Below are 26716 nucleotides of genomic sequence, written 5' to 3'. Positions count from 1 at the left end.
AAAGCAAACATATCCTTTAAGTGTAGTTTTAGCACCAAGTAAAATACCGTTGGCATGAGGATGATAAAGTCAAAATTACAAAAGGAAAGAGAATCAGAAGATGTGAGTTCTAATCCCAGCTCTACGCGTACACACCACAGTGTGCACATCAGATGGTCCAGGTGGAAGTAATTTGGAAATTGTAAAAAAAAAAAAAATTTTTTTTTAAACATGTAGCAAAAGGAATTTGTAGCCACCCTGTGTGGTACACATCAGTTATTATCTGCCTTACCTGCTTGTAAACCCATGGATGTCAGCAACCTATTTTTTTGTGCTTTCTTTTTTTTTTTTTTTTTTTGAGGAGGGCAGAATCAATGATCCCACATAACATCTAGTACATGAGAGACGCATAATAGATGTGTGTCGGAGAGTACACGGATAAAGAGTTCAAGAATCACAGAATGATCAGGTTATTGAATACTACGTTAAGGGGAAGGGGCGGGAACAAAGCCACAAAGGGACCCTACACACCCTAGCAGGTTAGAGTAGTGGAACAGCATTCTAATGTGACTCGCAAAACCTTTTTTTCTTTTTAGCACATTAGAGACGATTAATCTAAGGTGTTTCTCTGCCTGCGTCCTGAGGAATAACATTTCAAAACACTGTCACCTTTCAGATTTTCTTTTCAGATAGGGGCAAGCCAGAATGCACCCACACTAGGACAGGAATTACAAGGGCTCTTCTTCGGCGAGCTTCGGGACATAAACTGATCCCAGCTGGGGTCAGGAAGAAATTACGGCGTCTCTAGCAGCGTCGTCCAGAGCGTGCTGCAGTGCTCACGGCTAGAGCCGCAGCACCAGCACCGAGAGGAAGCGCCGCGGTTATTTGTTTATGGAGCAGCAATTCAGAAGGAGAAGAGACCACGGCAAGGAAATCTGTTCCCGCGGCTCTGCTGTTCTGGCTTCCAAAGAAAATGCAGGCGGCGGGTGATGGAAGGAGGGAAACCTGTGACATTGTTGATGTAAGATCCAAGTCGTCCTCCCTGTGTGAGGGACCACAATATTTCACCGACGGACCGGGAACATAGCAGAACTTTCTCCGGAGAAAGTACGCAACGCAGAAAGGCAAATATTTCATCTTTAAGGTCAACAGCTGGATCACCGTCAGTTTCCTCGCTGAAAAGCCGCTCTGGAAGTAAAAGAAAAGTCCTACTCAAACGTAAAGCTTTTTGGCCCAGGCTAGTAATTTCATCAAGTTAAAATGGTTCTGTGAGATCATTTCACATGAGAAAATGAACAGGGTATATCAGAGATGAGACTCCTTTCAAGGACACGGTGTTTTTTAAACACACACAGGAGACAGCGGCTGGTGGCAAATCTGCTGGGTTCATTTACAGAAAAACACAATTGTCAGGCTTCGGTCCCCATAGCTGAATTCCCAGGAACCTGGATGGCATATTCAGAACGAGCTTCGATCTTTGGCTGGTCGGCCTGCTTCTCAGGCACGGACCTTCCTGCTGATGCAAGTGCAGGTGAAGCTGCCTTTAAAGCCTTAGCGAAAGCCACCAAAGTCCTTAACCCCATCCGAGCTCTCCACTCCTGCAGGGAACAGCTTGAGACTTTGTGCTGTGCCCAGAGTCAAAAGTTCATTCTATCTCGGGGATATGGGCAGCCAGGGCCCCTGAAGAGAACAGCACCACAGTCTGCAAAGTCAAAACGTTTTGCCAGATCCTTGCTGTTTTGCCTTAGACGTCAGGGAGAATGCTGTGAGAAGCCTGCAACGGATGACTGTACCTGGTTCAAGTTCATCGTGCCCCCAACATGCTAGAATACAGCATATGCTGCGTGACTGGAATGAGTAGGTGGTGCCAAGCTATTAGGGGGAAGAAAAAAAAAAGAACACATGTAAGTCCAGTGAAGCTCTCCCAGAAACTGTAAACACCTTCAGTAATCAGTCTGTGTCGAATGCCCCCTTGTATGCAGGAGATAGGAACGCGATACTGGGCACACCTTGGCCCCTGTCCTTTAAGTGCCGAAGTGATGTGTTCAGTAAATAAACTCTTCTTCGTCTTTCAAGTAGTCCCCAGGTCTCGAACTTCTGTGAGGAAAACAGGAGACAGTGTCACTTATACCAGATGTGACTAGGTCCACTGGTGCCTCCAGAGGAGTGGGGAGCAGTGGGGGGAGGGGGGTGCATGGTTGAGCAAAGGGCCTCGGTGACCCGCGTGCAGGCAGAGGAAGTCCAAGCCATCTCGGGGCAGGAAATGGAGAGAGCCGAATTGCTCAGCATAAACTAGCAGGAGAACAGATTGTTTTTCTTTTTGGAATGGCCGAGAGAAAGCTCGGAGAGGAAAGAGAGAGAGAGTCCCCCACATCACCCCTGCAAAAAAAAAAAATCATAGCGGGCATCTAGAGGTGAGGTTGGGAGAGCCAATGGAGGGCTTTTCAAAGAGCCCCATGTTCGGATTCTAGATGATCTGACTGTGGGGTGCTGTGTAACTTCTCTCCCTATTATCCATTTCTTCAGTAACATGCTGCTCAGAATGATATTTCAGGAGCCTGAGGGAAAGAATCCTGGAGGAAAACAAAAAAGGGGAGGTTCTAGGCCTGGGTTGCAGCCAGGGAAGAGATAAAGGAAGAGCCACAAAACAGAGTCCAGAAAGCAGCATCAGTAAGAAATCCGAGCCCAAGACAGGAGGAGCAGAACCCCTGGGACAGGTGCCTGTCCTCCCTCTCGGGTGTCCGGCAGATGCTCTTAAGGGCAGCAAATGACCATTCTAGATGGTTCCTCTGCAGGGCAGGGCCATGCCTTCATCTTTGTGTTGTCTCTGTGGGCACTAGTACCAACCTCCTAGGAAGGACTTGGGACTGTTTGTTGAATAATTTATAACCATGAGATGAAATCTCGGCAGTAAGTGCCCGACAGGGAATCGGGGCTTCCCAGGGGCCTGTGCACCGGAAAGGCAGGGACTGATCTGTATGCGAGTGAACAAGGAATTGCCCCAAGACCCTGATTTCAGAGGCTCCTGATTTCAGACATTTCTTTCCCATTCACCCAAGATCAAGATTCCCACCACTAAGGGTCTTGGGAAGACTTAAGACAACAGATTTAATAATGCCGTATGTCAATGACACCTCAATAAAAAAATTAATTAAAAAAAAAAGATAAGCAATTCAAGAGCGATGCCTTCACACCTGGTTCTCACACCCGGCACAGAGAAAACTTCCTCACATGTTGAAAAGGTTTTCAAACACATACTCTTAGAAGATGCATTGCCTCATTTCTGCCTCATTTGAATTTGAAAGCAGCAAAACCCGATGGTGTTTAAGGCAGTGCCACCGTAATGTCAGAAGAAAAAGGAAAATAAACAAATGGTATTTTTAAAATGGGTGAATTTGCTCTTACACAGAATTATTTCTGTCCTAGTGAGATGGCGCCTAAAGAGAAAGGAGGCTCCTGACATCCAGGGAGTCTCTGATTAACTGAGCACATACTATGCGAGGCACAGGGAATAATAACGTGGACCAGACAGCAGTCTCCACCTCCACAAGGCTCGTGTTCCCTCGGAAGACACCCGGCAGTGAAAGAGAGATGCTGACACAGAATGGGAAGTGGCAAGGGAGAGGACACAGTGTGCCAGGAGAATGCATAAGCGGGCACCAGCCTTGCAGAAGACGTACAAGAGGAACAGCACCAGCTCAGAGAGAGGCCGTGGGAATGAGAAGAGTTTTCTAGGTAGAGGTAAAGCACACCCTGGATTGAAAACCCAGACCAAGTCTGGGGTCGAAGGCCAACAAAGAAGGAACAACAAAAAACTCTTTTTGTCAAACTATTTTCAAAAGGAATCGAAGTAGCAATCATTGAAAAAAAGAAGAAAAAATGCACACTGACTCACAGTCTATTGTACTTTAGGGTTTGGAGTTCTTCTCTGGAATTCCGAACATGAGGTAGACAGGATCGTGCCGTGGTACCGCTGGAATGCCGGTTATGCCCCAGCGTCGCTCTGAGTATTTTACACTCAGCCAGCTCAAGTAATCCTTGCAATAACTCAATTATACTCCCATTTTATTGATAGGAAAACCACACCAAGAAGTTAAGTAACTTGCCTGAGGTCAAACATTAGTAAGTGACAGAGTTGGAATTTGAGCCTGAACAGTCTGGTGCCAAATTCCGTTCTCCTAACTACAGATTTTAGTCTATATTTGGGGGACGTGAAGCCAGCTCCCTTTGGCTTAATAAATTTTATATTTAAAAAAAATGAAACTAAAAAGAAGAAGGAAAATGAGATCATGGAGAGTTTTATAAGCCATATAAAAGAGATAACTTCTTCATGAGGGGATTGGGAAGACTTTGAAAAAAATTTTTTTTAATTTTACTTTTTATAAACATATATTTTTATCCCCAGGGGTATAGGTCTGTGAATCGCCAGGTTTACACACTTCACAGCACTCACCATAGCACATACCCTCCCCAATGTCCATAACCCCACCCCCCTCTCCCAACCCCCTCCCCCCATCAACCCTCAGTTTGTTTTGTGAGATTAAGAGTCACTTATGGTTTGTCTCCCTCCCAATCCCATCTTGTTCCATTTACTCTTCTACTATCCCCTTAACCCCCCATGTTGCATCTCCTCTCCCTCATATCAGGGAGATCATATGATAGTTGTCTTTCTCCGATTGACTTATTTCGCTAAGCATGATACCCTCTAGTTCCATCCACGTCGTCGCAAATGGCAAGATTTCATTTCTTTTGATGGCTGCATAGTGTTCCATTATGTATATATACCACGTCTTCTTTATCCATTCGTCTGTTGATGGACATCGAGGTTCTTTCCATAGTTTGGCTATTGTAGACTTTGCTGCTATAAACATTCGGGTGCACGTGCCCCTTCGGATCACTACGTTTGTATCTTTAGGGTAAATACCCAGCAGTGCAATTGCTGGGTCATAGGGTAGTTCTATTTTCAACATTTTGAGGAACCTCCATGCTGTTTTCCAGAGTGGTTGCACCAGCTTGCATTCCCACCAATAGTGTAGGAGGGTTCGCCTTTCTCCGCATCCTCGCCAGCATCTGTCCTTTCCTGACTTGTTAATTTTAGCCATTCTGACTGGTGTGAGGTGATATCTCATTGTGGTTTTGATTTGTATTTCCCTGATGCCGAGTGATGTGGAGCACTTTTTCATGTGTCTGTTGGCCATCTGGATGTCGTCTTTGCAGAAATGTCTGTTCATGTCCTCTGCCCATTTCTTGACTGGATTATTTGTTCTTTGGGTGTTCAGTCTGCTAAGTTCTTTATAGATTTTGGACACTAGCCCTTTATCTGATATGTCATTTGCAAATATCTTCTCCCATTCTGTCAGTTGTCTTTTGGTTTTGTTAACTGTTTCCTTTCCTGTGCAAAAGCTTTTGATCTTGATAAAATCCCAATAGTTCATTTTTGCCCTTGCTTCCCTTGCCTTTGGCGATGTTCCTAGGAAGATGTTGCTGCGGCTGAGGTCGAAGAGGTTGCTGCCTGTGTTCTCCTCGAGGATTTTGATGGATTCCTTTCTCACATTGAGGTCCTTCATCCATTTTGAGTCTATTTTCGTGTGTGGTGTAAGGAAATGATCCAATTTCATTTTTCTGCATGTGGCTGTCCAATTTTCCCAACACCATTTATTGAAGAGGCTGTCTTTGTTCCATTGGACATTCTTTCCTGCTTTGTCGAAGATGAGTTGACCATAGAGTCAAGGGTCAATTTCTGGGCTCTCTATTCTGTTCCATTGATCTATGTGTCTGTTTTTGTGCCAGTACCATGCTGTCTTGATGATGACAGCTTTGGAATAGAGCTTGAGGTCCGGAATTGTGATGCCACCAACTTTGGCTTTCTTTTTCAATATTCCTTTGGCTATTCGAGGTCTTTTCTGGTTCCATATAAATTTTAGGATTATTTGTTCCATTTCTTTGAAAAAAATGGATGGTACTTTGATAGGAATTGCATTAAATGTGTAGATTGCTTTAGGTAGCATAGACATTTTCACAATATTTGTTCTTCCAATCCAGGAGCATGGAACATTTTTCCATTTCTTTGTGTCTTCCTCAATTTCTTTCATGAGTACTTTATAGTTTTCTGTGTATAGATTCTTAGTCTCTTTGGTTAGGCTTATTCCTAGGTATCTTATAGTTTTGGGTGCAATTGTAAATGGGGTTGACTCCTTAATTTCTCTTTCTTCTGTCTTGTTGTTGGTATATAGAAATGCAACTGATTTCTGTGCATTGATTTTATATCCTGACACTTTACTGAATTCCTGTACAAGTTCAAGCAGTTTTGGAGTGGAGTCTTTTGGGTTTTCCACATATAGTATCACATCATCTGCAAAGAGTGATAGTTTGACTTCTTCTTTGCCGATTTGGATCCCTTTAATTTTCTTTTGTTGTCTGATTGCTGAGGCTAGGACTTCTAGTACTATGTTGAATAGCAGTGGTGATAACGGACATCCCTGCCGTGTTCCTGACCTTAGCGGAAAAGCTTTCAGTTTTTCTCCATTGAGAATGATATTTGCGGTGGGTTTTTCATAGATGGCTTTGATAATATTGAGGTATGTGCCCTCTATCCCTACACTTTGAAGAGTTTTGATCAGGAAGGGATGCTGTACTTTGTCAAATGCTTTTTCAGCATCTATGGAGAGTATCATATGGTTCTTGTTCTTTCTTTTATTAATGTGTTGTATCACATTGATTGATTTGCGGATGTTGAACCAACCTTGCAGCCCTGGAATAAATCCCACTTGGTTGTGGTGAGTAATCCTTTTAATGTACTGTTGAATCCTATTGGCTAGTATTTTGCTGAGAATTTTTGCTTCTGTGTTCATCAAGGATATGGGTCTGTAGTTCTCTTTTTTGATGGGATCCTTGTCTGGTTTTGGGATCAAGGTGATGCTGGCCTCATAAAATGAGTTTGGAAGTTTTCCTTCCATTTCTATTTTTTGGAACAGTTTCAGGAGAATAGGAATTAATTCTTCTTTAAATGTTTGGTAGAATTCCCCCGGGAAGCTGTCTGGCCCTGGGCTTTTGTTTGTTTGGAGATTTTTGATGACTGTTTCAATCTCCTTACTGGATATGGGTCTGTTCAGGCTTTCTATTTCTTCCTGGTTCAGTTGTGGTAGTTTATATGTCTCTAGGAATGCGTCCATTTCTTCCAGATTGTCAAATTTGTGGGCGTAGAGTTGCTCATAGTATTTTCTTATAATTGTCTGTATTTCTTTGGTGTTAGTTGTGATCTCTCCTCTTTCATTCATGATTTTATTTATTTGGGTCCTTTCTCTTTTCTTTTTAATAAGTCTGGCCAGGGGTTTATCAATCTTATTCTTTCAAAGAACCAGCTCCTAGTTTTGTTGATTTGTTCTATTGTTTTTTTGGTTTCTATTTCATTGATTTCTGCTCTGATCTTTATGATTTCTCTTCTCCTGCTGGGTTTAGGGTTTCTTTCTTGTTCTTTCTCCAGCTCCTTTAGGTGTAGGGTTAGGTTGTGTACCTGAGACCTTTCTTGTTTCTTGAGAAAGGCTTGTACCGCTATATATTTTCCTCTCAGGACTGCCTTTGTTGTGTCCCACAGATTTTGAACTATTGTGTTTTCATTATCATTTGTTTCCATGAATTTTTTTCAATTCTTCTTTAATTTCCTGGTTGACCCATTCATTCTTTAGAAGGATGCTGTTTAGTCTCCATGTATTTGGGTTCTTTCCAAATTTCCTCTTGTGATTGAGTTCTAGCTTCAGAGCATTGTGGTCTGAAAATATGCAGGGAATGATCCCAATCTTTTGATAATGGTTGAGACCTGATTTAGGACCAAGAATGTGATCTATTCTGGAGAATGTTCCATGTGCACTAGAGAAGAATGTGTATTCTGTTGCTTTGGGATGAAATGTTCTGAATATATCTGTGATGTCCACCTGGTCCAGTGTGTCATTTAAGGCCTTTATTTCCTTGTTGATCTTTTGCTTGGATGATCTGTCCATTTCAGTGAGGGGAGTTTTAAAGTCCCCTACTATTATTGTATTATTGTTGATGTGTTTCTTTGATTTTGTTATTAATTGGTTTATGTAGTTGGCTGCTCCCAATTAGAGGCATAGATATTTAAAATTGTTAGATCTTCTTGTTGGATAGATCCTTTGAGTATGATATAGTGTCCTTCCTCATCTCTTATTATAGTCTTTGGCTTAAAATGTAATTGATCTGCTATAAGGATTGCCACTCCTGCTTTCTTCTGATGTCCATTAGCATGGTAAATTCTTTTCCACCCCCTCACTTTTAATCTGGAGGTGTCTTTGGGTTTAAAATGAGTTTCTTGGGGCGCCTGGGTGGCTCAGAGGGTTAAAGCCTCTGCCTTCAGCTCAGGTCATGATCTCAGGGTCCTGGGATCGAGCCCCACATCAGGCTCTCTGCGCCACAGCGAGCCTGCTTCCTCCTCTCTCTCTCTGCCTGCCTCTCTGCCTACTGGTGATCTCTGCCTGTCAAATAAATAAATAAAATCTTAAAAAAAAATAAAATAAAATAAAATTAGTTTCTTTTAGGCAACATATAGATGGGTTTTGTTTTTTTATCCATTCTGATACCCTGTGTCTTTTTATTGGGGCATTTAGCCCATTAACATTCAGGGTAACTATTGAGAGATATGAATTTAGTGCCATTGTATTGCCTGTAAGGTGACTGTTATGTATATTGTCTCTGTTCCTTTCTGATCTACTACTTTTAGGGTCTCTCTTTGCTTAGAGGACCCCTTTCAATATTTCCTGTAGAGCTGGTTTGGTGTTTGCAAATTCTTTTAGTTTTTGTTTGTCCTGGAAGCTTTTAATCTGACTTTGAAAATTTTTAAGCATGGAAATGACACCAACTGATTTGCTCCATAGCACGTTCTCTCTGGCTACAGAGAACAAATGAGGGAGAACAAGGTGTCGGGGCGCGGAGACAGGAGGAGGCGGCCATAGTCCAGGTGGGAAACCATACTTGCTTGATTGAGGATGCGAGTAGGAAAGACGAAGACGACTGCATGTTTGAGGGTGTGCAGGAAGCAGAGCGAACAGAATGGAGGGACTGACTGGAGGCAGGGGTTGATGGGTGGGGAAGGAGTCCAGGAAAATGCCCCCATTTCTGGTGGATGGTGGGAGAGGACACACAGAGGGGCCAATCAGGGGACAAGACAGGAGTTCAGCCCAGGACGCGCTGTGTCTAGGGGGCCTGATATCTACCCAGCAAGTGATGTTCAGTAGGCAGTCGGATATGGAAATGTGAAGTTCAGGGGAGAGAGTCATTAAAACTAAGGGAGTAGAGGGGACCCCACAGCGAGTGTGAAATTAAAACAAAGATGGGAGGAGAACTCCCCCACCTTGAAGACTGGCAGAAGGGAAGCCCATGGAGCCAATGGAACATGCCGTCAGAGTGGTAGAGGCAGAAGAGCGACATGTTCCGCAGCAGAGAGAAAAGGGCATCAAGAGGGAGCAGAGGTCTAATGCTGCTGAGAGGCCAGGAGAGAAGGTTCCAGAGGCTCCACAAGATGTAGCAAGAAGAACATTATCAGTGACTTGGGCTAGAGCTGTTCTCATGCAGGGTGGCGGGAGAGGTCACACAGTAGCAAAGCGAAGGTGAAGACTTGGGTACGGGCTAGAAACGTCTGGAAGTGTGGCTGGGAAGGGGAAGAAGAAATTGGGCAGAAGATAACGGCAACCATCATCCTTGTCATCATGTTCATGACTGGTGCTTTTCACAAGATGTGAGCGCAAAGGCTGATGGGAAGGAGCAGAGCGTTAAGAACATTGACAAAGGAGAGACCCTGGAGAAGGCAGGATTGAGCCAGCAGGTAGAGAGGATCCTTGGATCCGGACAAGAGGACGGGTTACACTAATTAGACGAGGAGGCCCTAGGCTGAGGGGACTCTAGTGTCAAAGCATCCTACAGTGCACATAACCTAAGCCTGTCCACACCTGGCGGTCATGAAATGGAAAGCTCTGGACCACCCATCACGAAGAGCCAACTAGGCTTTAAGCTGTAGCCAACCAAATAATTTCCTTGCTTTGTGTCCACCTTTTCTCTATAAAAGTCTTTCCTTAGTTCCCACTGGCGGAGTTTTCCTAATTCCTTCCGGCTTGGCACTGCCTGCTACGAATTGAGTTTTGCCCCAGAAAACCACCGAAATACTTAATATGGCTCAGTTTATCTTTTAACGGAAGGAAGGAACAGAGCTGACCTGCCCTTGGTAGGGGCAGAGCAAGGAGCAGAGGCCATTTCTGAGTAACGGCCTCCACTTCCTATGCAACAGGGGTGAGGTTATCTGCTGAGGGCCAGGAGAAAGAGAGGAGGTGAGAGAAGGTCACCCCTCTTCTCTGTAGCCCTCCCTGCCCATTCGTGGGGGCAGCTCAGTTCAGGGCCTGAAATTGCCAATTCGCTAACGGAGCTCTTCGTGCACTTTTTATGTTGTTATTTTAGAAGAGATAGTTCAAGTATTGAATTTCGTGGATGGAATTATGCTAGACACATGGGGTTATAGAAGTAGATAATGGAGCCTGTCAAGGAAAAACCATCAAGAAATCATCCTAATAGGAAGCTCCTCTTCAGCTGAAGTGAAGAAAAATTCTTCTATAGAATGGATTTTAGAGACTTCCAGCATCTTTGTTTGTGTCTATTTCTATATCCATATCAGACACTGGGGCCTGGGCAGTATCCATATAGAGAATTCTTCCATAAAGGGCCCAGCAGTAAATATTTGTGAAGTTGCAGATTCTTTTTATCTCCCATATTCTGTAATAGAATAGTATAATTTTCAGAATTGAGTCAAATTTATATTTTGAATTTTTTCTTCCTTTTTTTTTTAAACTGTCACCAAAAATACAGTACATTGTACTGCTTAGCTATCCCTTTATTAGCTCCTGTGAATTAAATTTCATTCAGAAGCAAATGCTAAAACTATCTCTTTTGAAGAATTGATATGCTCCCTCCCTCCTTCCTGGTGACACAAATTAGGCAACTTCCTAGGCATCCTTCTGCGACACGGCTAGAGGGAAACGCTTGTCTATCGGAGCACCTGTGTTTACCCTTGTGGTGAGTGTGGGCCTCCTTTCCATTTCTTCTGGTCTGTCAGCCCAAACTGATGTGTTCTTACTGGACACAAACGTTTTGCAATACACCATACAAATAAATTCATTAAAAGACCAACTTAAGCCTGCGGATAGTCAAGAACAATCCATTTCTCCATGAACAATTATATGTTTACCTGGTTTTCGTGGTACATGATAAATCTGTTGTGAACTAAATACTTTAAATTTTGCTCTAAAATTTGCTCTAGGTTTTGCTCTAAAATCCTGAGCCTACACTGGAAAAAAAAATCTTGAAAAATTCTAAAAATGTAAATTGAATTGTGTCAAAGCCACAAAGTGGCTTTCCAGCCTCTTGTTAAACCATACGACAATATACAAAGAAAACCAACAAAAGTATAATTCATCAGTGTTCAAAAACATTTTTTTGGACTGGGTATTTTACCAGATATTTTGTTGCCCGTTCCACCTGGCTGTCTTCCAGAAAGTGGAATCCTGATTTTTCTGAGGATAATTGTGGCTCTGCTTACCCGGTGGTTTTTATTCTTCTGAGTGATTTGTTTTACTCAGTTTGTACCGTTCGCATGTGTCGTGTTTTCTTCCAGGAGCCAGCCCATGATGCTGAGAGACGATTCACATCTGGTACCTTTAAAATCAGCATCTGCATCGCCTACAATAATTAGCATTTTGCTTTATGGCACATCCTGCATTGCATTTATACTGCACCCTGAATCAAATGGCTTTAAGACCCTGAATTGGTTAATCTATACAACACTGCTATCTTGCCCAATATCTCAGAGAGATCTGAAGAAATGTTATTCAAATTTAACCTAGAAAATGGGTAAAAGTGAAATTAGGCAAGCAAGGCAATAAAGCAAGAAGCCTAAAATAAGAACACCTGGAGAGGAGAAACCCAGAGCTGCATCTCTAAGCCAAACTACTTCCCTAAGAATTCCCAAGCTCTAATGAGAGCAATTAACACTGCACACAGCTTGCCTCTCCCGCGTTCTGCCTGCTGGTGGACTCCCGGTGACCTGCAGGTCTTCTCCACGATGGCACTGGAAGAGAGCAGAAATTATTTGTAAGGCATTTAAAGGCAGCTCTCCTGTTGTCCTACAAAATTTCCTCTACACTGAGTGAAACAGGTATTTTAAAAATTGTTCAAGAATACCGCCTTTCTCCCCCATAAGTAGTGGATTGTCTAAAAGCAATTTTTACAAATGATTCCTATAGTTATATTGTAAGTATTCTGCTTTGCTTTTAGAAAAAGTCTCATTCCCCTCGCCTTCCTCCTCCGTCTACACTGGGCAATGGGAAAAGAATATATAGAAAATCTGCTCTGCTCTCTATAGACGAAATTTGGCAACTGGCTTTCCTTGAGCCTAGGAACAAGTGATTCCTTTGCTCAAGTTGCGGGTTTAGTCGGAACCCAAAGCGCATCTTCAATCTCATTAGCTTTTTCTAGGATGCAGGGCTGTTGTGTCCCATTTTAGAATTCTTACTGTTTATAGGATGATCGGCGACTTGGCAGTTTAACATAAACGAGCTGCCCCAGCGTCATCTTCTGCCCAGAAGGTGATGGCTGCACACTTACGTACAGGATTCCCGTGCTTGCTGGATGCTCTTTCTGAACTTCCTATTTCTTCTCCGGTCCGTCTGTCTTATCCACGCCCTTGCATTAAATTCTGCAGCTTACAATAGGTTAATGGTAATAATGGTCCCTTTTCAGTGCTCCTTCTCAGAATCTCATTAGCAATTTCTATTTGTTTTCCCACATGTCCTTTTGCATCAACGTGTGTATTTTAAAAATATTCTATTGATCCTTTCATTGGCATGCCAATTTATAAGTTAGCTTAGTAAGAATGATATTTTCACTGACGATCACGATCCAAAGCAAGGTATTGCTTTCATGTGTTCAGCAGTTCCTGGTGCCTCGTAACAGCGGTTGGTCTGAACCTTACGTGGATCATGTGTGTGCTGCATCAAATGTTATTCCGAGGTATTTTATGCTTTTGTTACCACTGTACATAGGATTTTTACAAAGTATATTAGTTCTTAAAACTGACTATTATTTGTAAATGGAAACTATTGATTTATATATAAAATGTTTTTAGACCGCACTGTCTTATTTAATCTCTTATTTTTTAGTATATTCTCTGATTTTCCGGGTATACAATCAACAAATCAGTGATTTTTTAAATGCCCTTAGAATTTCTGTGACTGTGTTATCTTTCTTTAGTTTAACTGCGTAGATTATTACCTCCAGCACAAAGGTGAATAAAAGTGGTGACATTGAGAATAGATATCCTATTCCTGCTTAGGGTGCTAGCCAACTGAAAAAAAAATTACATCCATAACTTATACTTTTTACACCATACCAGAAAAAATTCCAAATCAACCGAAAATGTATAAATGCACAATTAAATCATAAGATAAATATGGAAGAACTTCTTCATAAATCTCATTTTAAGGATTTCTTTTAAAATATTTTTCAAAATCCAGAAGCCATAAAAGAAAAGGTTAATAATTTTTTTACATTAGAAAAGATTTCTACTGAGCAAAATAAAAAAGAAACAAAGCCAAAAGACAAAAAACAAACTGGCAACCAAAAAGTATTTATAATTCATATAACAGGGAAATAACTACATTAGTGAATAAAATGCTCCCCAAAATTGATTTAAATAATTAAAAACCAATAACCCAAGAGGAAAAGGATATAAATAGAGCTCACAGAAAGTGAAATACAAATGGCCTATAGTCTAATGAAAAGACACTCAAACTCAATCTCACAGTAAGAGAAATGTGAATTAAACACTAGTATGCTGTCTCACCTATCGTGTATAATGAATATAATCTAAAAGCTTGATAACACACTCTTCCAGCAAGTCTGTGGGGAAACATGTTCAGACTTTATTGACAGAAATATAAATTGCTGAAATCTTATGGATGGTAATTTGGCAATATTCATAAATATTAGAAACTCAAATACCATTTGACTCAGCTCTTCTGCTTCTGGGTATTTATCCTACTAACAAATTTTCCCCTGTGTAAGATGAACAACGTACAAGATGATTTATCAAATAAAGAAGATTCATCATATATATATATATATATATATATATATATATATGTGTGTGTGTGTGTGTGTGTGTGTGTGTGTGTGTATATGCAATGGAATATTATTCAGCCAGAAAAAATGATACCTTGCCATTTGCAACAACATGGACAGCTCTAGAAAGTGGGGAAGAAGGAGGGAGAGGTGGGACGGATGAAGGAATTATAGGAAAATAGGAAATCCTCTCCTTAAAGCCTGTTTAGTGCTTCATGAAAACACTGGAAGGCAGAAACACTGAGCTAAAGAATTATATGAAGCCACAAGGAGGGGAGCACAGACAGGCAGCTTCTCCCCACCTGATAAATTCAACCTCACCCTGACACATTTCTCTAAAACAAAAGGATATTTGCCCAGATTGGAAGGAAGATAATGGGATATGATGTTATGTGCCTAAAAGCTATTACTAAGTTAAAGGGTTTATCAGATATGGAAATCCGGATGCTGGGTTCAACCCCTGTCCCCCTTCTGGGACTGCCCATGCCCTGATTTTCTCTCCATGTCTTTCTGTCTGCCTTAATAACAAAACTATTACTATGACTCTGTATTATGTCTCTTTTAATCTTAAGATAGAAAGATAGACACATAGGAGTGAAGATATCAAGCCAAACAGTGAGCAGACCCAAAGAGAATGTGCCTCCTAATTTTTGTTCAAATAACAGATCAAAATAGAACTGCCTTCTATCAAAGATAAGTATACAAAAAATAAAGTGTTTAGGCCTTTGAAAAATTTTGGCAAAAAAATAAAGATAACATGATAAAGCTGGAAGAGTGTATTTTGACAACCTCTGTTCCAAGAAACAAACATTTTAGAACATTGTTTTTGTAATATTTAAAAGAAAAGATAAGATGTAGGAAGATATTTTTGAAAGGAAGGCAACTGCATTTGGGAAAAAATGTAAAAAACATGGGGTAACTAATCATGTCATGGCAGTATTTAAAATAACACTTGCAGCCATAAAGAACTAATATGACCTTGCAGAACATTAAATCTTCTGGGTACCCATCTAAAGGAAACAAAGTCACGCTCAAAGACTTAACAGCACTCCCAAGTTCACTGCAGTATTTACAGTAGCCAAGACATGAAACAACATAAATGTCTATCGACAGGTGAATAGATTAAAAAAAAAGAAAATGTTCCTTTACACATACTCCTTCATGTATAAAGGAATACTACTCAGCCAGAGAAGGAAGGAAATCCTGCGACTTGCAACGACATAAATGGATCTTACGCTCAGTGAGATCAGTCAGGCAAAGGAGAGAGAAGAGAAAGAAAACAAGTACCACATGATCTCACTTATATGTAGAATCTAAAAAAAAAAAAAAAAAGAAAAAGAGATCAAATGTGTGGTTATGGTGTGTGGGGGAGGGGGACTGAAGGAAGCTAGTCAAAAGATACAAACTTCAAGTTATAAGATACCTAGCCCTGGGGATGGACTATACAACACACTGATGACAGTTAACGCTGCTCGACCATATATTTAAAACTTCTTTAGAGTAGACCCTAAAAGTTCCCATTAAAAGAGATTTTTTTTTAAATAACTATATGAGGAGATGACCATTAACTAAGTGTATTGTGGTCATTTCTTCACAATATATGTAATGCATGTAAATCAAGTATGGCATATGCCATAAACGTATACAGTGCACTCTGTCAATTATACCTCAATTAAACTAAAAGAAAAAATATATGGGACATGGAGAAAGATATGACATGTTCTTGCGGAAAGCAAAGGTGAAGGAAAAAGAAATGAAAAAGTCAGAAAAAGAGGATAAAATAAAAGAGCAGGCAGCAGAAATCTGGCATCTAGATAACTGATCTTCCTGGAGGAGAAAATAGAACACCCCAGTCCAAAGCCATTTAAGGAATAGGCTTTAAGCTTCCAGCATTCTCCTCCAGTTTATTCTTGCTAAGAACTGAATGCCAGCTCAAATGTCCAGTTCATTGAACCTCTTGCCCAGATTGTGGGTTGTTTTCCTCAGGAACTGAATATGAGAGTAGCAACCCCAATTTCTTTTTTTATCTTAGGTGCAAAATGATAGGACATACCTGGTTGTCAACCAAAACAATGAACGTGACCAACACCTCAACATATTCCCCCAAATTGTTGAATTTCTACGATGAGAAAAAAAACCAAAAGAATTCAGGCAGGAAGAGAAGGTAATGTAAGACTGAGTAACGAAAGGGGCACCTGGGTGGCTCAGTGGGTTAAAGCCTCTGCCTTCGGCTCAGGTCATGATCCCAGGGTCATGGGATCGAGCCCCGAGTTGGGCTCCCTGCTCAGCAGGGAGCCTGCTTCCTCCTCTCTCTGCCTGCCTCTCTGCCTACTTGTGATCACTGTCTGTCAAATAAATAAATAAAATCTTAAAAAAAAAAAAAAAAGACTGAGTAACGAAAAGTCAGGTTGACCTCAGACTATGCTGCAAGTTAAGAGAGATTATCCAGGGGTGCCTGGGGGGCTTTGTCGGTTAAGCGTCTGCCTTCAGCTCCGGTCATGATCCTGGAATCCTGGGATCGGCCCCACATTGGGCTCCCTGCTTGGTGGGAGCCTGCTTCTCCCTCTGCTGCCGCTCTCCCTGCTTGTGCTCTGTCTCTATCAAATAAATAAATAAAATCTAAAAAAGAGAAAAAGAAGAAAGAAAGAAAGAAAATGAAGTAGCATCTACCCTATCTACAGAATTCTCCCGGGGGCCCAGAGTGCACATCGGCACAGGACGGCTCTGCTAAGTCCTGCAGTGCATGGGCGGCGGGCGGGGAAGATATCAAACATCACGTTGTCTACACAGATTGACCTTTTTACTTCTCTAGCTTCCTGAGGGCGATGTTATTATTATTTTACAAAGAGGAGACGCTGAAGCACAGGGAACTAGTAAAAGGCCTGAGGTCGCCTGTCTAGAAAGTGGCAGGTGCTGTGATGTGCACTCAAGCACTCCGGCTCCAATATCGGCACATCGAGCCCTTCTGCTGTCTGAAAACCAACGAATCATCTCGGATAAAGACAGTGTGCGAGCACCGGACCCATCGTCGCACTACAGTCGGCCCGTGTGGGGAGCTGCTGCTCACCGCTCGGTTTTAGCTTAAATGTCACTCCATCAGGGAAATCTCTATGACCTCTTCCGACGAGGCTTCCAGTCCGGGTATAACTAGGAAACAGAGCTCGCTAGTATGTCAAACAAAGGAGATTTCGTGCAAAGACCCGGTTTCGAAGGTGGTGGAAACTGTGAAGCCGGACAGCAAACAGCGAGACGGGGATCAGGAAGAGAGACTAATAGCGGCAGGACGTTCCTGTGGCCTCCAAGGAGTAAAAGGACGATGACAACGAGCAGCGTCCCAGAGAAGATGGCCATTTACAGAAAGCCAGCGCCACAGAGTGAGGGACTTTCTGATGGGAGCTGGACACCCGAGGGGATGCAGCTTTGGCTGGAGAGACCAGAAGACGCAGGTACAGAAGGGGAGGAACACACCGGACTCTCCCCTCCGCCTTCCGAACCCCTGCTGGCTCCTCGCACCGGCTGGACCAGTTGGAAAGGCACAGGACAAGGGAGGCTGGGTCACACCGCCCGTTGGGACACAGAGCAGAGCAGGGGACGAAGAGTGACTGCCCGCAAACTTCCCTCTATAACCAAACTCCCCCACGATGTCCCTATGGTAACACGTGTTCAGTACTTGCCTTCGCCATGGCAACAGCCATGACCACGGGAATCTGTCCGGTTCGCTGACAGCCTCCAGCCTCCTCACCTGCTGGATCCACGGCGGGATTCCCACCAAGGCCATACTTTGCCGGGGTTGCTCTGAGCCAGCGCCTGCACACAACAGAGGTATCACAGCGGGGCCCCTCCTGGCCTGTGTGACAGACGTGGCTCCTGTCAGTAAGCTGAGCCCAGCACTCCCCTCAGCCCGGCTGAGACTTTCCCAGAGCCACAGTGGACACTGAGGTTCTTCCTACCTTGTCCCCTCTTCCTGCGACATTGTCGGACCTGTTCGTGTTCTGAGGCTGTCCTCGACCCGCACTCCCTTTTCCATGATCTGAGACCGGCACTGTCTGCGATCCCTTTCCTTCTAATTCTGTCTTGGCATGTGCTTTCCTGGAAAACCCACCAAGCTATAATCTTCTAGAAAGAAGAGAATGTGTACCTCTTGTTCACTGCTAAAGTCCCATGACCCAGCGTCGTTCCTGACACAGAGCTGGCACTCGGGACATATTTAATGAATAACTGTTAAATGCTTGAAGGACTGAAATGACACCACACAATCCATCTTCAGCAATAAGCATTAACCATGAATAGATTGGAAACGAGCAGTAAATAACTCACCTTCAAGTAAGGATTCATTACAAGCCATCTTGCCGTTTGCAGCTTGCTCTCACACAAAAGGGAATTCTGTATCAATCATTAAAAACCAATAACATCCACACATTCCTGGACTTGACATAGGGGATAACTCTTAGAATTCACTCTTGGTTTCCAAGGAAAGCAAATCACTTTTAAGTTGGCATTTCAAAATTTTCAGATTTTCACTGTTCACAGAAAGATGTGTATATTCAACAGATAGAGAACAAAGGCCCCAGACTATATAAGGTCAGAAGACAAGATTATTAGTAGGATTATTCCCATAGTCGGGGAACCAAACACTACAGAATCCAATTTAACTACCCCGCACCCCACTGGCCCCTTATTTGAGCCTCACGCCTTTTTCAGGGAGGAAAACATTTAAAATATCTGAATCAAAGCCGAGATTACTAAAACCAAGCACACAGGGCTAGAGTGCTAGCAATTTTCTTTCATCTTATTCCACAAAACCAAGAGCAAGATAAGAAGATAGGGTGTTGAGAGAAATAATAGGCATCATGTTAAGTGCCAACCTTTTTTTAAAAAAGTCTCCTTTGCCACTCAGATTAACCCCTTCCTAAGATAAAAGTTTGAAGTAGGCAAACATTTTTGTGCTTTTGTGTGAAATTTCTGGAAAAGTCTAAGCTTATTTGGCACAATGGATATGTGTTCATTCACAGTTTCAATGTCTGTTTTATCTCCAGAACTGGTTATATATAAAATGAGTTTGAAACACAAGTGTTCCCTTTGACCTGCATTTCTTATAAATTGGCTAAGTAAACCTCTAGGCTTCATGAGATTCGGGTTTTGTTTTTTTTTTTGTTTTGTTTTGTTTTGGCAAGAATGTTTCAGAGGTGATGCTGTGACCGTCCGCTGGGAGGCATGTAGTGTCTGGTCGGTGTCTGGTCAGTGTCTGGTCAGTGTCCACTTTACGATGGCAGCAGAGGATGACGCTCAGTGCCCAGCTCCGTCACGTTGGTGGGACTTGGGAAATATTACTGTAGTATCATTTTTGTCCTTCTTTATTAACTGGGATACTTTGTAGAGAGAAGCCATCTCATTAATAATTTGATTACCTCAGGTACAGTTAGTAGAGGAAAAGCAGAATAAAAGCTCAATTCTATTCACTTACTTACCAGCTTTCAAAATAATGGATTGGAGCCATACAATCCTCAAAGGTGACTGATGGATTTTTCTTTCTTTTTTATTTTAGTATCATTAGGAAATCATTTCTTTAAATACATTTGATGTGTTTTAATTTATCATAACTGTTATCTTTATTCATGCAAAAACTAGTCCATCTTTAGTCAGTGACAACCCACTCAACTTGGTTCTTGGGTCTTGTTGAAACAACCCTTCTGTTTTAAATCAGCAGTGCAGGCATGCAATGAGAAAAACCCTGGTTCATGGGAAAATAGTACCATCTTATTTCCTTAAAAAAGAATGAGAGGAAGACAGAGACAGAGAAACGGAGAAGAAATACATTGCTTAGAAGAGAATTAAAACACATACCCATTAAGATGGCTATTATAAACACACACACACACACACACACACACACACTTTGGTATAGAGATTGATGTCCCCAGCAGACCTGACCCCTCTGCTTCCACTGGCCCTTAGAGCCCATTATTTCAAATGTCCTGATCTTGTGCAATATTTCATTTCATATTTTAAAAATAAAATTCTAATGCTCATCCTTAAGAAAAACAGAAAATAACATGGATTGGTGAATGTGAAGAAATTGGAACTCATGGGCATTGATGATGGGAATGTAAAATGGAATTACCATATCATCCAGCATTTCCACTTTCTGGCCTGTAACTAATAGAACTGAAGGCAAGGTCTGTAAGAGGTGTTTGGACCCCATATTGATAACAGCATTATTCACAAGAGCCAATCAATGTGACAATTCAAGTTGCCCACATTGGATGGATGGATGGATGGATACATACATACAGATATACAATATACAATGGAATTGTATTCAGCTTTAAGAAGGAAGAAGGTTCTGACACATGTTACCATGTAAATGAAACTTGAGGACCTTATGCTGAGTGAATTAAGTCAGTTACAAAAAAATTTTAAAATAAGAGCAAATACTCCAAGATCTATCTACAAGTGGTACCCAGAGTTGTCAAATTCATAGAGACATAAAATAAAATAGGGTTGCCAGGACCTGAGAGGAGGGAGGAATGGAGAATTCGTGTTTAATGAGTATAGAGTCTCAGTTCTGCAAGATGCAATCAGTTTTGGGGAAGGATGGTGGTGATGGTTGCACGTCGTGAGTGTACATAACACCACTAAACTGTACATGTAAAAATGGTTAGGATGGGGGCACCTGGAAGGCTCAGTCAGCTAAGCCTCGGACTCTTGGTTTTGGCTCAGCTCATGATCTCGTGGGTCATGGGTTGGAGCCCTGCATCAGGCTCTGTGCTCTGCTGGAGTCTGCTTCAAGATTCTCTCTCTCTGCCCTTCCTCCCACTCGCAAGCACTCCCTTGCGCACATGCACTCTCTCTTTCTCTCAAATAAATAAATAAATCTTTTTTAAAAGAACAGGATGGTAAACTTTATGTTATATGTATCTTATCACAATTTTAAAAGGAATTATGAGATAACAAATTACAATGTTATTTGGATCTGGATTCAACCTTTGTTAAAAAAAAAAAAAAAAAAAGGATAACATAGTTTGCATTTCCCAAGGGCTTGAGATGTCACTCCAGGAAACAGAATCATGGGGACAGGAAAGTGTTACTGGGAAGGAGGAAAAGCTGATAAGAAGGTACATTAGGGAGGCGGCCTGCACATGAGTCCCTGCACAGAGGGCCTGCACAGAGGCCCTTCAGCCGGGCCTCTGAGAGGCACATGGCAGGCTGCAGGAGGCTGTCTTCCCGCAAAACAGGAGGAGCGGACTCCTGCTCCCTGTTAGCGCAGTGTCCCCCCTGGGTTTTTATGACCCACACCTTGGGGACGCCTTATGCACTCTGGGGTGTGCTGGCTCCTTTGGCCCCAAAAGACACCGACCTCAGGCTTAGAGTAAGAGTGGCAGCAGGAAAGAGCCCGAGCTCATGTGAGACTCTGAGGCTGAAATCAGAGGGGGCTGAGACCATGTGACCTACTGACCATGAGGCCTTGGCCATGAGAGCCCAGGCAGGCAGGAAGGACGCAGAGCACATGTTGATGATGCGGAGGGACGATCGCTAACCTTTTTAGATTTGGTCATTAGGTTGTGGTGTGTTTAAGAGAGGGAAAGAAAATTCCTGTTTAATGGATACATTTTGAAATATTTACAGATGAATTAATATAAATGTCTGGGATTTTCTCCAAAATAAATGGAGAAGCGTGCTTCCCTGCTTCAGTGGGGACAACAGAAATAAAACTGGTCATGAATCAATACTTGTTGAAGCAAAGTGCAAAGCGCATAGGAGTTTACTGTAATATTCTTTCTATTTTTCTGTGCATTTATACGTTTCCATAGTCAAAATTTTTATTTTAATGTAACTGTTTGATGACATTCATAAAGACAGCCTCCTAAATTTTTCCCTGATATCAACATGTGTCTTTCTGGGTGGACTGTTTTTGTTGGCTAGCCATGAAAATTATTTTCCATTCTCAAATTCTGAAGGATTTCTGAAAAAGATCATTTCCGTCTTCAAAGTTTGAAAATGTTTGCAATTAAACTCAGAACTAGAGAGACTTTAAAATGTTAATGACCCCTATGGTGTACTCATTTACTACCTATGCTTTTTTGGTCTCCTGCTGCCATAAAATACTGCTACGATTTAAAGTCGACTCTTACAACATCATTATCATTCACTCTGGATGGATATAACAAATCCTGAAGTAAGAAAGACAGCAGGCGGGGGCGCCTGGGTGGCTCAGTCGGTTAAGCATCCGCCTTTGGCTCAGGTCGTGGTCCTGGGATGGAGCCCTGCATCGGGCTCCCTGCTCAGCAGGGAGTCTGCTTCTCCCTCTCCCGCTCCCCCAAAAACTCAGGTTCTGCAAAGGGAAACCCGAAACTGCTGTGACCAACTGTGTGTGCCGTTTTCCAGAAAACTTACAAATGTGTCTTAAAAGTCAGAGATGTTCTGCATTACATTTTCTGGACAAATCTACTGTTCCAGATCGCAGCAGCTCACCTGTTTCTACTATGACGATGGCTCTTTGGTGGTGCGGCCTCAGGAACCAAGTGCTGGAGCTGACTCTAGAAGAAATGGCCGGAAGGACGCAGGGAACTCACCGTGCAAGGAGAGGCTGCCCAAGCAGCTGGGAGGGGCAGAGACCTGAGTCACGTCAGATACTGTGGGAGTGGGAACCTAGGGACGCTCCCTCTCGGCACCACCCGCAGGGTCAATGGCCTAGAACAATTTCCAAGCTCTTAGTCCCTCTGCTCAAGGTTCTTTTCCCCTCGGAGTCTTCAACTGGTGTAGGTTGGTCTTGCCTGACAGTCCTAGAGTGGCTGTGTCTGTAAGGACTTACATTTCCCCCAAGCAAAACAAGACCAAAAAAGAAGGAGATTTGAGGACGCAGGCCAGGCAAGCAAAGGTGACAGAGCCCTTCTCCTATGTCCCTCACTGAACCGCAAGGGGCTCCTTCATCTCAGTCGCCCCAGATCACGGCCCAGCACCTGGCTGGGGAACGTGGGGAGCAGATGCTAACCTTGGGACACAATAGATATGCCAAAAGCCTGGACCAGGGGTATGGGAAGGCGGTGCCATCCCATAGGACTGGACAAAGTCAGATATGTTGGAAGACAACAGGTAAACCCAAGCAGCTTAGAGCCAAACAGAACGAGGACAGGAGGAAGACACACGCGAGAAGCACACGTTGGGTAGACCGCGTCGCTCCAAAGCAATCGGAGGCAGCACACATTCTTTTAAAGAAAGTTTTGATAAAACGAAAGACCAAGGGGCTGTGGGTAGACAGATATCAATTAGACAATTTCTTGACTGATCACCTGAGGCCATGTGCTGACTTGTATGTGGAACCCCCAACTTGAGGACGAAATCACACGTGAGACTCTGCCGGTAGAAACAATAGCGCTTCCCACTCTGCGTGCAATGAACTATTTATCCCGTATTGATTTGGTAGATACATTCCCACATATCTTCGTCAGTATTATCATTTCCGAACACAAAGGGCAGCGATATTTTGCCACGAGTATGAAGGACTACCGAACAGTGCTGAAGCACAAGCAGACAAGAGGCATTCGTGATTGAAATTGAGAATGCCTTACGGACACTTATATGAAACATGTCAGGGCCTCGCATGTCTAATCAACATGTAGTGCGTTCGTATTAATATGCAGTTCGTGAAAGGCTATGAGTGTGAAGGTCTTCTCGAATGCAGGTGACTTTAAGAGCAACTGTCACACTCCATTCATGTGAATGCGATTATATGCGATGCACTAAAATAATTTTGCACCAGACAATACACAAAAAGTAAGTCACTAAAATAATGTTCTGATACTAGGGTAAGCATCAAAAAAAAGAAGAAGAAGAAGAAGAAGAAAGGAAGGAAAGGAAATGCTGGCTAGTTCTGAAACAACCAAAATGTGCTTTCCCTGTCCAGACACAGAACCACCCCATCAATAAGGAGAAGGTTAGATTATGTATTATCCATCAGTGGCTTGTCCTGGAGAGTTGAAATACTTCTGCACTTTTCTAATTATTTCTGTTTCTCTACAAAGATGCCTGAGCAGCCAGTGAGATCAAAGTTGTTCAATAATGACCGTCTCACATATAAAGACACTGGCTGGACAAACCCATATTCCAAAAGTACATCCCTTCTCTACTAATTGCGTTTTATTTGAAAATGGCTTCATGGTCTCAGTTCAGAAGAGTCCTAAATGCCAATTCTTCAATTTGAGCCAATCTCCCAAAGAAAAAATTTTCTTCAGAGAAGAGAAGAATGAAAGAGAAAGAAAATCTCTCCCACACAAAAACATGCTCCAAAAGTGGTTATTGAATGAACAGTGTCGGGGAGCCCAGCTGAAGCCTGCATTGTGACCACGTTTCAGAAAGTTCTGTCTGGACAGCTCAGGGAAGCTGGTAAGGAAGACCTGACAGAAACTTACTTGCTCCGGGGAATGAAGAACTTTCCAGAGAAAACCATCCTAAGAGAATAAAAATTGCCCCAAGCCATGACTCGGTTGCTGAAGAGAGGACCCATGTGCTGGCACTTACCTCTTTCCATTCCCCATCCCGCACCCTGGAGGAGAGAGGACACCAGTTAACACCCCCATGTCCCATTTCATAAGTCTCCACTTAAATAAAGATACCAGCAGTGCCATGTTCACACACAACTCAGACTGGGGAGGTCTCATTCCCCACTTTGCCTCAGCCGTCCTGCAGGGGGCCACTGAGAGTCTGTCTCGCGTCCTGTATGCCTACGGCAGGGGGCTCGGGGTCGCATTCTGACCGGGAGAGCAGGGCTGCCATGAAGCTGGGCACGTCCCAGGTACATGTGGAAATCCCTGGAACGGCCACTTCAGAGGAGCACAGCATGTGGCTAGAGCAGGTGTTCGCGAGAGCCTGTAAAACCCAGGATATTGATGACTCTGTGACTCTACTGTTCCTAGAGGTTAAGAAGCCTGAGTCAACGCAGGGAGCAAACAAACGAATAAGCCCTAGTCCCTTTAAAGCACTTTCCCATCACAAGATTTGATTCACTCAGAATTAGAAGACTGTGATGTCACCAGAGACCGTGATGTATCAGCTTAAAGGACGACAACGGGAAATATCTGAGTTTATCCTGGTCAATGGTCTGTGGCAATTGCTGTTTTTTTCTTTAAATCCCTCAGCTGCAGCAAATCAATCTAAGCAACTCCTAAGCTCCTTAAAGATTCGCTTGATTTTTATTTTTAAATATGCATTCTGGATAGTCTCTTTCCATCGCTTTAATGTCATCTTGTCTTATGGCATCTGATAAGCAAAAAAATTAACTCAGGTTGACATCCTCCCTACCAGAGATGCAGAGCTATTGAATTAACTAAAGATGGCTCTAAATACCAGCCTTTAGACGAAAACCGATCTGCAAACAGCAAGCATTGTTTCCGACGTGCCATGTCACATTTCCGACTCCCCACTCTGATTGCACTACATCCCGCAACGTCAGCTAACGTGGAAAACAGCCATCCACAACAGGACAGGGCGACTTAAAATTGAATGAAAGCCACTATTCAGCCTGTGTATCCATGGGATGCCATCCATTAGGAAAAATATAAGGTCAGAGAATGAAAGGTTATTTTCGGAAACCATTGTTTAAAATAAGCTATGCTTCCTTGAACACTTGCATAAAATGCATCTCTCTCCTCTGTGTCTTTACTCCATAATTTATTATTGTGAAAGCCAGTTTAAAAAAGATAAATCCTATGCCATTTCCCTAATCAACTTGCACTTACCCATGCTGTCACCCCCCATCCCATAATATAGTTTCTGGCTTGAAATCATGAGCCTTTTAAAATTCTGGAGTTGGAAGGGACCTGGGAGGTCATAAAGGTCAACCCATTTACCGTGCTGACGAGGGAACAGAGCCAGGATGCAAAAAGATTTGTCCAAAGTCACCTTGCTAATTAGTGGCAAAGCTCCTGCTAGAACCTGCGTCCCCCATCGGCCAGCGCCTCGCGGGGCGCGAGCTGCCTCCCGGCAGGCCACAGGCAGGAGGCGCCGGGGGTTACTGACGGCAGCACCCGCCGCGGACAGTCGGACCCAACACACTCCGACCGCGTCTCTGCTTTACGTTCATCTCTTGTCACACTGCAGCGTTCTGAAAGGGTTTGCTGTTTGCGCAGAGCGGTCAAGAGCTCCCGTGAACGTGTGACATATTCTGCAGAATCAGCCAAAAAGAGAGTGAACGGAAGCCCCATGAAAGACCAAGGGAAACAAGAGAAAGGGCAGGAGGTCTGCAGAGGAGAGAGCACTGGCGGCCGCCGGCCGCTGCGCCCATGTCTGAGATGAGCAAACCGGGGCGCCAGGCCAGCTCTCCTCTCGGGCAGCTTTCCCGCAGAGGGCCGACGGCCAGACCTTCCACACCTTCTTCCCGATTGCCTTCCCCGCACCAACGGCCCGTGTCCCAGGGAGGACAGGACGAAGAGCAGACTGGAAAGACGCGTCTAAAAAAGCGAGCTGTGTCCCGGGGCAGGAGAGGCCCCCATGGAGGGACTCCGGAGAGTCACGATCTCCTCCCAGCCACCACCAAGGCCCGACGCAACAAGGGCTGCTCGGTGTT

General features: G+C 43.2%; 2 long non-coding RNA genes across 2 annotated transcripts; both read right to left on the bottom strand.

Annotated features, from left to right (window-relative positions):
* Window positions 1-1347: 1347 nt before the first annotated feature.
* On the bottom strand, window positions 1348-11896 carry LOC125094936 (uncharacterized). Its single transcript, XR_007125741.1, has 2 exons — window positions 11491-11896; window positions 1348-1851 (listed from the first exon to the last, which is right to left on the bottom strand). It is a non-coding gene; the product is annotated as an uncharacterized LOC125094936 (long non-coding RNA).
* Window positions 11897-19674: 7778 nt separating this feature from the next.
* Window positions 19675-25973, bottom strand: LOC125094940 (uncharacterized). The gene is made up of 3 exons (XR_007125745.1): window positions 25890-25973; window positions 24673-25020; window positions 19675-19885 (listed from the first exon to the last, which is right to left on the bottom strand). It is a non-coding gene; the product is annotated as an uncharacterized LOC125094940 (long non-coding RNA).
* Window positions 25974-26716: the final 743 nt, after the last annotated feature.

The sequence above is a fragment of the Lutra lutra genome, chromosome 3 (genome assembly GCF_902655055.1).
Source record: "Lutra lutra chromosome 3, mLutLut1.2, whole genome shotgun sequence".
Taxonomy (NCBI): domain Eukaryota; kingdom Metazoa; phylum Chordata; class Mammalia; order Carnivora; family Mustelidae; genus Lutra; species Lutra lutra.
This window is presented reverse-complemented; position numbering and strand designations above follow the sequence as displayed.